We start from the raw sequence: 14,313 nt of genomic DNA, 5'->3' as shown, positions 1-14,313 counted from the left end.
CCCCGCTCGGTGCTGGGCCAGGGGATCTGAGGCTGTGCTCCCCACATAGTGGGACTTGACGAGGATGGGGCCGGCCAGGTCTGGAACTCGCCCAATGTAGGTGCGGCAGGCTGGGTCTGGGTCTTGCGTGATTTCGAGGTGCATGCGAGTGGGTAAGGACTTGACTCTGGGTCTCACGGCATGCCCCAGACTCTAACAGGAGAAAGATTTTCATATACATTTTACTAATTTTATTTAATCTCTGACACTTCTATTATAGAGAAAGGGCAAATAGCAATATTAAAATATTTCCTCTAATTAATTCCCTTTTAATGTGCATGAATTTTGTGCACCAGGCCACTAGTCTATATATATAAAAGCCTAAGTGACCAAAAGACCAAACGACCAGTCGACAGGTCGCTATGATGCACAGTGACCACCAGGGGGCAGATGCTCAATGCAGAAGCTGCTTTCTGGTGGTCAGTGCATTCCCATAGTGGAAGTGCCACTCAGCTGACCAATGGGTGCCAGACGCCAGGCTCACAGCTGGCAAGTGCAGCTGCAGCGGCACGAGCCTCTCCTGCCTCCACGGGAATGTACTGAGCAGCTGCAGCAGCTGCGGCAGGTGCAGTGGGGCTGGGGTGAGTGGGAGCAGCTCAGCACCTGGCCCAGGCTCGGAATCCTCCCCATCCACCTGCCGCTTCGCACACTACTACATCCATCAGGGTAAGTTGGACTGCCGGTTTTGCCTGATTCCCACAGGCCACCTACAGGGATCAGTCCAAACCAGCAGTCTGAGTTCACCTGAAGTGTTCCAGATTTCAAGAGGGTGTAGGCCAGGCTGAGGGACCCCACTGGTGCATGAATCCGAGCACCAGGCCTCTAGTTTATTCATAAGATGTAAGATTTTTATATTATTTGATTATTTGAATTCATCAGGGATACTGACCTCACAACAATCAACCAATTATATATTTTAGCATAAAAGTTATAAATTATAAATGACTCAGGTAATTCCTAAATTTGTTTTACACTTTTGCTTTTGCTCCAGTGAAATTCTACCTTATGTACATTTGAGAATTATTGATATCAAATTAGTCAGACAGTATGATGTCATTCCAAGTTTGTCAGAAAAAATAATTTATCTATAATAATAAAAGCATAATATGCTAATTAGACCAGATGTCCTTCCGGATGACCTTCCAGATGAAACCAGGGCTGCGAGGGAAGCACAGGTCCCGGGTGCCTGGTGGCAACTGGAGGGAAGCTTAGGTCCTGGGTGCCTGCCAGGGGCCGGAGGGAAGCCCGGGTCCTGGGTGCCAGAGGGAAGCCAGTATTGGCAGACGGGGGAAGGAAGGCCTACTCTTGCATGGATTTCATGCATCAAGCCTCTAGTTTATAATGAAAATATGGCTATTTAAAATCATCTTAGAGCCAACAAAGATATTTTGAACTGATATCTTAGAATTTCCATTATTGCTTTATGCTTACAATTTTGTAGGTAATGCAAATATACACAGAAAAGGAGATACAACTGGCTACATATTAAGCTATTCAACATTTGAACAGTTATCTAAATGTGTTTCAATATTGTTAGTGTACTGATCTATATCTCTTCGAATCATAATTTTATACACAGTAGGGCATCTCCTTTGAAACTAGTTGATCTGCATTAGAATTTTTTTGTATAATTTCTAGGTAACTGAACAAATTCTTCAGGAAATGACATCTATTAGTGTCAGTGGCTCAAAATGCATTCTCTTTAATATTCATACTGGAGAGAGCATGTAGATGGACACAGAGCTGAAATGCTGGAGGGCGGGTTTGTTTTTATTTTCCTTTCTTTTCTATAATGAACACACAATCCAATGAGATTGTCTACACATTACAATCAAAATCAATTAAGAACCAAGTACTGATTGGTTTTGTCATATTTAACTACATTAAAAGCATATCACTATTATCTATATATATAAAAGCCTAAGTGACTGAATGACCAAACATCCAAATGACCGGTTGACTGTTCGCTATGATGCACACTGACCACTAAGGGGCAAACGCTCAGCGCAGGAGTGCTGCTCAGCTGACCAACGTATCCCAGCGGCCCATCAGCCCAGTGGCAGCCACTCACTCCCTCAGTAGTCCTGCACGTCCAATCTCTGGAGAACAGGCCAGGCACCAATGGACCAGCACCACCAGCACGATCCTGACAGCACTGCCCAACCTCCTAGAGGTCGGCCTCGGGCACCATGGCCACTTCCCCTCCCTATATGCTCTGCAAGGAAAAAATGATATAAAAGCGGCTGCCAGCCTTAGCCAATTTGGTTCAGTGGATAGAGCGTCAGCCTGTAGACTTAAGGGTTCCAGGTTTGATTCCAGCCAAGGGCACATGCCTGGGTTGCAAGCTCGATCCCCAATAGGGGGTGTGCAGGAGGCAGCTGATCAATGATTCTCTCACATCATTGATGTTTCTATCTCTCTCTCCCTCTTCCTTCCTCTCTGAAATTAATAAAGAAAAAAATTTTTTTAAGGTGCCATAAGGTGGCTTCCAACAACCAGCTCGAATGTCAGTGGGATGGATCTGGATCACGGGATAGAAAAGGCGTTCCACTGCTCACCTGGAGGGCCGATCACATCCCATCCCCCTTGGGACAGGCACCAGATGCAGGGCTCATGGCTGGCGAGCGCCTCTCCAGATCAAGACTGACAGTGTAAGCCCACAGCAGGCAGTGTTGGACTGCCGATTTCGGCCTAATCCCCACAGGCTATGCCAAGGGAGCCCACCCATGCACAATTTCGTGCACTGGGCCTCTAGTAATTTAATGTTTAACAACTCACTTTATTGTATATTAAATGCAAAAAATCTATGTTAATGTAATGTTGAGATTAGATTGCATATTTGGTATTAAAGGAAAAAAAAGAAAATGCAAGGTTAGATCATCTTAGCAAAGGTTGATTTTCTTTGTTGGTTGAAAGTGTCATATATATTAAATAATTTAAGTGGAAAAAGTGGCAATATTTTTAATTAAAAATGTATAAAACAGTTTAAAATTTTAATTGTCTATATTAATATGTATGTTTTGTATTTTCATGTGTTTATATATTTTCAATATCAATTCAATTTCAGTTGTACAACACTTACTTGAATAATTTAAAAGTAATTTATCAATTTCTATTGACTAAATAGATTGAAATGTTAAATAAAAAAATTTTGTTTTTCAATTGATTAAGATTTGTTCAAGGTACACAGTGAATCAGTAAGAATCAAGAGCTCTAAAAATAACATTTCAAAAACTATTGACATTTAATAGCACAAGTTTAAAATAAACAAATATAAAAGTTTGCAGATGGAGTAAGTAATTTTGCTTAGAATTCACCAGAGCATGGAGTAGGTTGATCAAGGCAAGATGAAATATATGATATCAAGAAGCAGACTTTTGGACCTCAAGGCCCCTCTATCTACTTAGAAACTGAATAAATGTATATGTGAAATAATAAAAGAATCCAAATTATTTGTTCATTTAATAGGCATCTTAGTTATCTATTGCCACAATAATGCCATATAGAAGCAAGAAGGGAATCTCAGTGACATAAGACAAATACTTATTATTCAAATGAGGTGGCTATGGTGCTGTAACTAGCTCATTTATTCATCTGGGGTTTGCTGCCTGAGTTGGCCAGCTAATCTAGGTTGTCTTTGGCTAGGCTCACTCACATCTCTCTAGTTTGGCTAGCTTACTTATCTGTCTATAGGTGGGCTTATTCCACATTTTTCTGATCCTCCATAAGGCTAGCCCATTTTCTTACAACAATGGCAGAGTAGAAATGAGAACATTCCCTTCAATTCTCTGCTGCACCAAATCTTCTAACACACACTGGCCAAAGAAAATCACATGGAAGACACAAAAAAGAGCTGTATGACAAAAGCTCTGGACTCAAAGAGAGAAAGGAATCAGGCCCAGGGGGTGGTGCAAAATGAAGGAAAGCCCTGGCTGGGAGCCGGCAGCCTGCAGCCAGGGAAGGAAGGCCCCTGCCAGCAGCCAAAAGGCCCTGATTGGCCCTGATCGGCAGCCTGGACTGGGGACCTTACCCGTGCACAAATTTTGTGCACTGGGCTTCTAGTATCTGATAAGGGCTTAATCTCCAAAGTCTATAGGGAACTCATCTTAGCAAAAAGAAGATGATCAAATAAAAAAAAAATAGGCAAAGGACTTAAATAGACACCTTTCAAAAGTGGACATACAGAAGGCTATGAGACCTATGAAAAAATAAGTCACTAATAATCCGATAGATGCAAATGAAAACAACCATGAGATACCATCTCACACCTGTCAGAATGGCTATCATCAACAAATCAACAAATGACAAGTGCTGGTGAGAATGGGGAGAAAAAGGAACCCTCGTGCACTGTTGGTGGGAATGCAGACTGGTGTAGCCACTGTGGAAAAACAGTATGGAGTTTCCTCAAAAATTAAAAATGGAACTCCCATTTGACCAGGAATCCTACTTCTAGGAATTTATTCCAAGAAACCAGAAACATGAATCAGAAAGGATATATGCACCCCTATGTTCATAGCAGCACAATTTACAATAGCTAAGATTTGGAAACAGCCCTGGCTGGTTTGGCTCAATGGATAGAGCGTCGGCCTGCGGACTGAAGGGTCCCGGGTTTGATTCTGGTCAAGGGCACATGCCTGGGTTGTGGGCTCGGTCCCCAGTAGGGGGCGTACAGGAGGCAGGTGATCAATGATTCTCTCTCATCATTGATGTTTCTATCTCTCTCCCTTCCTCTCTGAAATCAATAAAAATATTAAATAAAAAAAGATTTGGAAACAGCCTAAGTACCCATCAGCAGATGAGTGGATTAATAAACAGCTGTACATCTCCACAATGGAATACTAAGCTGCTGTAAAAAAGAAGGAATTCTTAGCATTTGCAACAGCATGGATGAAACTGGAGAGCATTATACTAAGCAAAATAAGCCAATCAGAAAGATAAATATCACTTGATCTCACTCATTTGTGAACAACATAAACTGATGAACAAAAATAGATACAGAGACAGAGAATCATAGAACAGACCATCAAACTTCAGTGATAAGGCAGGGATAGGGGTAAGAGATCAACCAAATGACTTGTATGCATGCATATAAGCATAACCAATGGACACATTCACTAAAGGGGTGAGGGCATGTGCTGTGGGGTGGAGTTGGACAGGGGGAAGTCAATGGAAGAAAAAGGAGACATGTGTAATCCTATATGTAATACTTTAAACCTTAAAAAAATATGTAACACAGCAAGTGACTATAAAATAAAACCCTTGTTTGTTTATTATTCAGAAATTCCATTTGTGTTTAAAAGCTTTAGTAATAAAAATTTCTACTTATGCAAAAAATATATATTTTGGATGGGCATTTTTTAGGGGATTAGAGACCTGAAGATGATATACAAAATATCATTATTAAATACTGAATATGTTAGCTTAAAACTTAAATATAGTTTTAAGAAAATACCCTTTTTTATACATTCAGAATTTATGTCCAAAATATTTGTCACTGATATACAAATACATAAAATGATATGGGTCAGTACTATTATTTAATACTAGAGGCCCGCTGCACGAAATTCGTGCATGGAGGGGGGTTGTCCCTCAGCTCAGCCTGTACTCTCTCCAATCTGGGACCCCTCAAGGGATGTCCGACTGCCCGTTTAGGCCCGATCCCTGGGATTGGGCCTAAACGGGCAGTCGGACATCCCTCTCACAATCCAGGACTGCTGGCTCCCAACTGCTTGCCTGCCTGCCTTCCTGATTGCCCCTAACCACTTCTGCCTGCCAGCCTGATCACCCCCTAACCACTCTGCTGCCAGCCTGTTTGCCCCCAACTTCCCTCCTCTGCCGGCCTGGTTACCCCTAACTGCCCTCTCCTGCAGGGTTGATCAACTCCAACTGCCCTCCCTTGCAGGCCTGGTCCTTCTCAACTGCCCTCCCTTGCAGGCCGGGTGCCTCCCAACTGCCTTCTCCTGCTGGCCATCTTGTGGTGACCATCTTGTGTCCACATGGGGTCAGGATCTTTCACCACATGGGGGCAGCTATATTGTGTGTTGCAGTGATAATCAATCTGCATAGTACTCTTTTATTAGATAGGATAGAGGCCTGGTATAGGGGTGGGGGCCAGCTGGTTTGCCCTGAAGGGTGTCCCTGATCAGGGTGGGGTTCCCTTGGGGCATGGGGCGGCCTGAGTGAGGGGCCTGTGGTGGTTTGCAGGCGGTCTCCGCCCCCTGGCAACGCAAGCAGAGGCCCTGGTATCTGGAATTTATTTTCCTTCTACAATTGAAACTTTGTAGCCTGGAGCAGAGCCAAGCCTGGGCTCCCTCTGAGGCCCGCAGCCATTTGTGTTGGGGTTATAATTGAAACTTTGTTGCCTTAAGCGGGTGGGCCTGGCCAGGGTGTGCTTCCCTGTTGCCGGGGGCAACCCTGGCCTGCTCTCTCAAGCTCCATTCTGCCGCCATTTGTTTGAATTTATTTACCTTCTATAATTGAAACTTTGTAGCTTGAGTGGAGGCTTAGGCCTGCAACGGCTGGCAGAAAGCTTGGCTTCCTCTGTTACCTAGGAAACCTTGCTCTCTTTGGCTGTAGCCATCTTGGTTTGGGTTAATTTGCATACTTGCTCTGATTGCACGGTGGGCGTGGCTTGTGGGCGTGTTGGGGGTATGGTCAATTTGCATATTTGTCTATTATTAGATAGGATTATTCTGGAAGTGTTAGTGCAGTTAGGTAATAAAAAATCAAAAGTATAAAATTAGTAAAAGTGGGCAACAAATTGCCTATGATATGACAATGTAATAGAGAGGAAAACACACACACACAAACAAACAAACAAACAAAAAAACAGAATTTGACTCTTTCCTTACATCATAGGAAAGAAATTAACTAAAAAAAAATCTAAACATAAAAGCTAAAACGGTAACATTTCTAAAAGAAAACATGTAGGAAAGTCTCTGTGACATTAGGTTAGGCAAATATTTTTTAGTTTTGAGTCTTTCAAATTTTAAACACATTCTCCACCTCATAGAGCAGCTAGGAAAATAAAAAAATAAGCGAAAGACTGGAAAAATATATCTAATAAAAAACTACATCCACTATATATAAACTTTTAAAACACAATAATAAATTAACTCAATTAATAAATGACCAGATGAACCATGAAAGATGTGGTACATGTCTATGAACCATGAAAGATGCTCAAAATTAGTTATTAGTCATTAGGGAAATACAAATTAAAATCATGGTGAAATACCACTACATACTGACTAGACTTGCTAAAATTAAAAGATGGAAAATAGCAAGTGTTGGCAAGAATGTAGAAAAATTGAAAGAGTCTTATTTTACCAGTGAGATGTAAAATAATACAAGCATATTTAGAAAATATTTTAGCAATTTCTTTCAAAGTTAAATATGCATTTATCATTCAACCCAACAGTTTCCATTATCGGTTTTTACCCAAGAAATATAAAAACCCTATGTCTACACAAAGAATTTTACTTGTATATTTATAGAAGAACAGCTTAATTCATAATAGCATAGAACTGGAAGCAACCCAATTATCCACCTTTTGGTGAATGAATAAAAATTGTGGTATGTCTATTCATAAAATGAAATAGTACTCAACTATAAAAAGTAAATAACTATTGCACAGCAGCACTGATGAATCCTAAAAACAATATGACCGCTAAATGAAAGAAGTCAGACACAAATGTTACATAATTCAAGTTATATTAAATTTTAGAAAGGGCATAATTGTAAAGGAAGGAAACCATAAGCAGTTGCCAGAAGTAAGGGAAGAAGACTAACTGAGAAGAGGATCATGGGAACTGTTGGGGATTATAGAAATATATTATAATTTTGTTGGTTGTTACACGACGTATACACTTGTTATAATGCATCAAGTTTTACAATTTAAATTGTTGCAAAAAGATAATTATATGCAATGTATATCTCAATAATTTTTTTAAAAATCCATTAACAATAGCCACAAAAAAGAAAAAAAAGGACCAGGAATAAATATAAGTGTGTGAGACTTACCTGGGGGAAAAAGATATATATGAATAAGGACACAAAATCAGACTAATACATAGAAAGTCATCTCATTCTTTTGAATAGAAAGATCCAATGATAACAGGCAAGATTTATAAAAGTGAGCATAATGTGCTATTCTAATATGTATTAACTCTTCTTTTAATTTTTATTAAATTTATTGGGGTGACATTGGTGAATAAAATTATATAGGTTTCAAGTGTAGAATTCCATAATACATCATCTGTATATTGTATTGTGTGTTCACTGCCCAAAGTTAGGTCTCCTTCCATCACTATTATCCCCCCTTTACCTTATTCTAACTCCCCTAACAGCTCTTTCCCTCTTGTAATCACCATAAATGTTGCCCAGTGACTCAGGCTCCCCAGTCACCTGAGCTGGGCACTCTAGATGCAACCTTGTATGGGTTGTGTGCACAAGCTTGTTGTAGTTGAGCCTTGATTGCTGTTGGCATCACATGGAGGAATTGACCTCCAGGCCAGTTAGCTGTGAGGACCGGTTGTGACAATGTAATAGTCATTTTTAGGGGATTAGAGACCTGAGCATGAGATACAAAATATCATTATCAAATACTGAATATGTTAGCTTAAAACTGTCCACCAGTGAAAGAGCTGCTGTGCAGGAAATACCCCTATGGAACAAGACTTGCTTTCAGTGGGGTTTTGGTGCTCATTGAGTCTGCCCCTTGAGTGTGTCACTTGTGGATGTTTAGAGTTGTAATCTGGTATGGTCTGAAGCTGTCCACCGGGTGCACTGGCTCTGGGGCCTTCCAGGAGGTACAAAATTAGCCACTGTCTGGGACCACCCAGCAGGAACTACAGAGCAATCTTCAGGTGTCTGCTACCTGAATTATTGGGATTGGAAGTGCCCAGGCAAGGCCCAGCTATGAAGAAAGGCAGGCTGGTGCTAGTGCCAGGTCTTGGGCCTCTGATTGATAGGTTTGGAGCATGCTGATGCCAGCTGCTGCTTGTTTGAGAGATTTTAGAAAAGTCTGAAGCCTGAGGCAGGACAGGCCATTTCTAAGAAAAACCCTGCTGCACACAGCTTGGGCGGGGCTGCAAATTGGATTGGGAGAGGTCTCAGGATATCACTATGGCAGAGGAAAGAGTGTGGGCCATGCTGATTGAAACTCAAATAGTCAGCTTTGTGATGGAGGAGGTCCCAGCATAGGAACAATGACCCCTGTGAGCATTCATGTCTTGGAGAAAACCACTCCCAAGTTCCTGTCCCAATGCCAGACAATCCAGTTCTCTCAAGCTTCTGCCCCAGCACTGGAGCCCAGAGGGATGGAGTGTGAGTAAGTCTGGCCCTTTAGAAGGAAATACCTGCATCTCCAGCAGCCTCCATGTCACCACTGGTTTTTACAGACTGAAGTTATGGGGACTTCTCTTCCCAGTACTGGAACCCTGAGCTGAGGGGTCTGGAGTGGGGCTGGAACTTGTTGCTCAACATGGGAGGTCTCCATTGCCTAGATATTCCTCTGGATTAAAAAAAAATTTAAAATAAATAAAGCCATGTGTGGGTGTTGGACCAGCCTGTTCCGGGCCTCTGCTCCTCCCTACCAGTTTCAGTGTGCTTTCTTCTTTACTTCTCTAGTTCTAGGACCCCAATTCAGCCATATTTCAGGCAATCCTGAATGGTGGTTATTCTGTATTTTAGATGTAATTTTGATGTGGTTGTGGGAGGCAGCGAGTACTCATGTTTATGCTGCTATCTTGGTTCTCCTCTCAGGTTTCTTTGAATATATCTCTAGAAGTGGAATTGCTGGGTAATAGGCAGTTTCATTTTTTGAGGAAAATCTATATTGCTTTCTTCAGTGGCTGCACCAGCCTGCATTCTCACCTGGGTTCTCTTATCTCCACATCATCACCAAAATTTTTTTTTGTTGATTTATTGGTGATAGTCATTTGACAGGTGTGAAGTAACATCTCATTGTGATTGTAATTTTTATTTCTATAATTATTAGTGACCTGGAGTATATTTTCATATGTCCATTGGCTCTCTGTATGTCCTCTTTGGAGAAATGTCTATTCAGGTCCTTTGCCCATTTTCTTTATTAACTTGTTTGTTTGTTTGGTATTGAGTTTTATAAATTTTGGATATTAACCCTTTATCAGATATATTATTGGTGAATATGTTCTCCCATTCAGTGGGTTGTCTTTTCATTTTGTTTATGGTTTCCTTTGCTATGCAAAAACTTTTAGTTTGATGTAGTCCATTTTATTTATTTTTATTTTTGTTTCCCTTACCCAAGGAGATATATCAGAAAAACTATTGCTATGAAAAATGTCCAATATTTTACTACCTATTTTTTTCTAGGATTTTTATTGTTTCAAGTTTTGCATTTAAGTATTTAATCCATTTTTAATTTATTCTTGTGCCTAGTGTAAGAAGGAGATCTCGGTTCCTTTTTTTGCACTTATCTGTCCAAATTTCCCAACACCATTTATTGAATAGACTATATTTATTTCATTGTCTGTTCTTGCTTCCTTTGTCAGATATTAATTGATCATAAAGGTGAGGGTTTATTTCTGGGCTTTCAATTCTGTTCCATTGATCAATATGTCTGTTTTTATGCTGGTATCACTATTTTGATTACTATGTCCTTGTAACATAGTATAATGTCAGAAAGTGTGATTCATCCAACTTTGTATATCTTTCTCAAGATTGCTGTTTGTATTTGGGGTACTTTATTTATTATTTATACATATTTGTGGAATATTTGTTCTAGTTTCGCAAAATACACCATTTGGTATCCTGATAGAAATTTCATTGAATCTGCAGATTGCTTTGGGTAATATGGACATTTTAATGATGTTAATTCTTCCAATCTATGAACACAGTATATGCTTACACTTATTTGTATCTTCTTCAGTTTTTTTCTTCAGTGTCCCATAATTTTCCAAGTATAGGTATTTAACATCCTTGGTTAAATTTATTCTTAGTATTTTTTATACATTTGCAAATGAACTTGTTTTCTTAGTTTCCCTTCTGATAGTTCATTATTGGTGTGTAAATTTACAACTAATTTCTGAATATTTATTTTTTATTCTGCTACTTTACTTCATTTATCAATTCTAATAGTTTTTAAGTGGGATCTTTAGGTTTCTCATTATCATGTCATCTGAAAATAGTGACAGTTTTACTTCTTTCTTTCCAATTTGGATGATTTTTATTCTTATTCTTGTCTTATTGCTGTGGGTAGGTCTTCCAGTACTATGTTTAATAAAAATGGTAAAAACAGATAGCTCTGTCTTGTTCCTGATCTTAAAGGAAATGCATTTAGTTTTTGATCATTGGCTGTGGGTTTGTCATATATGGCCTTTATTACATATGTTCCCTCTATTCCACTTTGCTGAAGGTTTTTTTTTAATCATAAATAGGTGCTGAATTTTATTAGATGCTTTTTTTGTATCAATTGACATAATCATGTGATTTTATCCTTCATTTTGTTTATGTGTTGTGTCATGTTTATTAATTTGTGGATTGTATCAACTTTGCATTGATGGAATAAATCCCACTTGATCATGGTGTATGATCTTTTCAATCATATTGAAATCATATTGCTGGATCTTGTTTCCTAATTTTTTTTTTGAGAATTTTACTATCATCAGGAATTTGGCCTATAATTTTATTTCTTTGTAGTGTCTTTATCTGGTTTTGGAATTAGGGTAATGCTGGTCTCATAAAAAGAGCTTGGGAGTCCTCCCTCCTCTTGAATTTTTTTTTTTTTATTAGTTTGAGAAGGATATGTAGGTTGTTAGTAGTTCTTTGAATATTTGGTAAAATTTACCTGTGAAGCCATCCAGTCCAGGCCTTGATAGTTGGGAGTTGTTTTATTACTGTTTTGATTTAGCTATTTGTTATCAGTCTATTCAGATTTTGTGATCCTTCCTGACTCACTTTTGAAAGATTGTTGTTTCTAGGAACTTACCCACTTCTTTCAGATTGTCCAATTCATTGGTATAGAGTTGTTCGTAATATTTTCTTACATTCCTTTATATTTCTGTGCTGTCAGTTGTTACTTTTCTTCTTTCTTTTATGATTTCATTTATTTGGGTCCTCTCTCTTTTATTCTTGATAAGTATGGTGAAAGGTTTGTCAATCTTGTTCATCTTTTAAAAAAAACAGTTTTTTTGTTTCATTAATATTTTGTATTATTCTTTTTTATTTTTAGAGTCTATTTCATTTATTTCTGCTCTGATCTTTAGTATTTCCTTTCTTCAACTCACTTTGGACTTTGTTTCTTTTTCTTTTTCTTTTTCTTTTAACTTTAAGTGTAAAGTTAAATTGTTTACTTGATTTTTCTTGTTTCTTGAGTAATGTTAATAAAGTTGTCTCCAAGGACTGCTTTTGCTATTGGGTTCTTGTATTCTCATTTTTTATTTGTTTCAAGCTAACTTTTGATTTCTACCTTGATCTTGTTGTTAAACCATTCATCATTTAGTAACATGTTATTTAGCCTCCATGTCTTAGTGTATTTTTTAGTTTTTTTTTCTTTTAATTTATTTCTAGTTTCATAGTATTCTAGTCAGAGAAGATGCTTGATGTAATTTCAATCTTCTAACTTTAATGTGACTTGTTTTGTGTCTTAACATGTGTTCTATCCTAGGAAATGTTCCATATGCACATGAAAAGAATGTATATACTGCTGTTTAGGGATGAAATTCTCTGATGATATCAATAATATTCATCTGATCTAGTGTGACATTTAAGGCCACTGTTTCTTTGTTGATTTTCTGTCTAGAAGGTCTATCCATTAATTTCGATGTGCTGTTAAAGTCCCTACCATGACTGTATTACTCTTTATCTCTCCCTTTATGTGCACCAATATTTGTTTTATATATTTAGGTGTTCCTAATGTTCAGTGCATAAATGTTTACAAGGGTTATATCTTCTTAGATTGATTCCTTTAACTTTATGTGGTGTCATTCTTTAGCTCTTATTATAGCCTTTGCTTTAAAGTTTATTTTGTGGGCTATAAGTATTGCTACCCTAGCTTTTCTTTTTTCGTTTCCATTTGTTTGAAATACCTTTTTTCATCCCTTTATTTTAGTCTGTATCTTTCATTCTAAAGTGGGTCTCTTGTAGACAGCATATATATGGGTCTTCTTTCCTAATCCATTCAGCTACGCTATGTTTTTAAAAGAAGCATTTAAGCCATTTTTATTTAAAGTGATTTTTGATGGGTACATAGATATTGCCATTTTATTCTTTAATCCTTTCTCCTCCTCCTCCTCCTCCTGCTCTTTCTTCTTTTTCAAGATGACCCTTTAACATTTCTTGTATTACTGGTTTTGTAGTGATGAACTCCTTAAGCTTTTTCTTATCTGGGAAGCTCTTTATCTGTCCTTTAATTCTTAATGACAAACTTTGCTGGGTAGAGTAACCTTGGTTGTAGTCCTTGCTTTTCATCACTTTGAATATTTCATGCCAATCCCTTCTGGCCTGAAATGTTTCTTTAGAGAAATCAGTTGAGTCTTACGGGAGCTCCCTTATAAATAACTAAATGACTTTCTCTTGCTGCTTTTAAGATTTTCGTTTTGTATTTAACCTTTGCAATTTTAATTATGATATGTCTTTGTGTGGGCTCTTTGAGTTTATCTTGTTTGAAACTCTCTGCACTTCCTGAACTTGAGTGACTTTTGTTTCACCAGGTTAGCAAAGTTTTCAGCCATTGTTGTTTTTTTCAAATAGGTCCTCGATTCCTTGCTCTCTCTATTTTTTTCTGATACCCCTATGATGCAGATATTGTTATGCTTCATGTTGTCCCAAAGGCCCCTTAAACTATCCTCATTGTTTTATAATTATTTATATTTTTATTGATTTTTGGATAGATGATAGATAGATAGATATCGATTTGTTGTTCAACTTACTGATACATTTATTGGTTGCTTCCTATATATGCCCCTACTGGAGATTGAACCCATAACCATGGTGTATTGTGATGACACTCTAACCAAGCAAGCTACCTGGCCAGAGCCACTATCCTCCTTTAATTTTTTGTTCTTTTTGCTTCTCTGATTGGGTGATTTCTGCTACCTTTTCTTCCAAATTGCTTCATCCAACCTACTGTTTATTCCTTCTAGTGTAGTCTTCTTTTTAGATGTTGTATTCTTTCATTCTGACTGGTTCATTTTTATGGTTTCAATGTGCTTTTTCATGCTGTTGTAGTTCTCACTAAGTTTCTTGAAGTTCTCACTAATTTCCTTGAGCATTCTTATAACCATTTTTTTAAAA

General features: G+C 38.3%; 1 pseudogene across 1 annotated transcript in view; it reads right to left on the bottom strand.

Moving 5' to 3' along the window:
• LOC307096777 (neurofilament light polypeptide-like) overlaps nucleotides 1-14,313 on the bottom strand; it is a 162,455-nt pseudogene that overhangs the window by 27,881 nt on the left and 120,261 nt on the right. The window lies entirely within an intron of this gene.

The sequence above is a fragment of the Cnephaeus nilssonii genome (assembly GCF_951640355.1).
Source record: "Cnephaeus nilssonii genome assembly, chromosome: 3".
Taxonomy (NCBI): domain Eukaryota; kingdom Metazoa; phylum Chordata; class Mammalia; order Chiroptera; family Vespertilionidae; genus Cnephaeus; species Cnephaeus nilssonii.
This window is presented reverse-complemented; position numbering and strand designations above follow the sequence as displayed.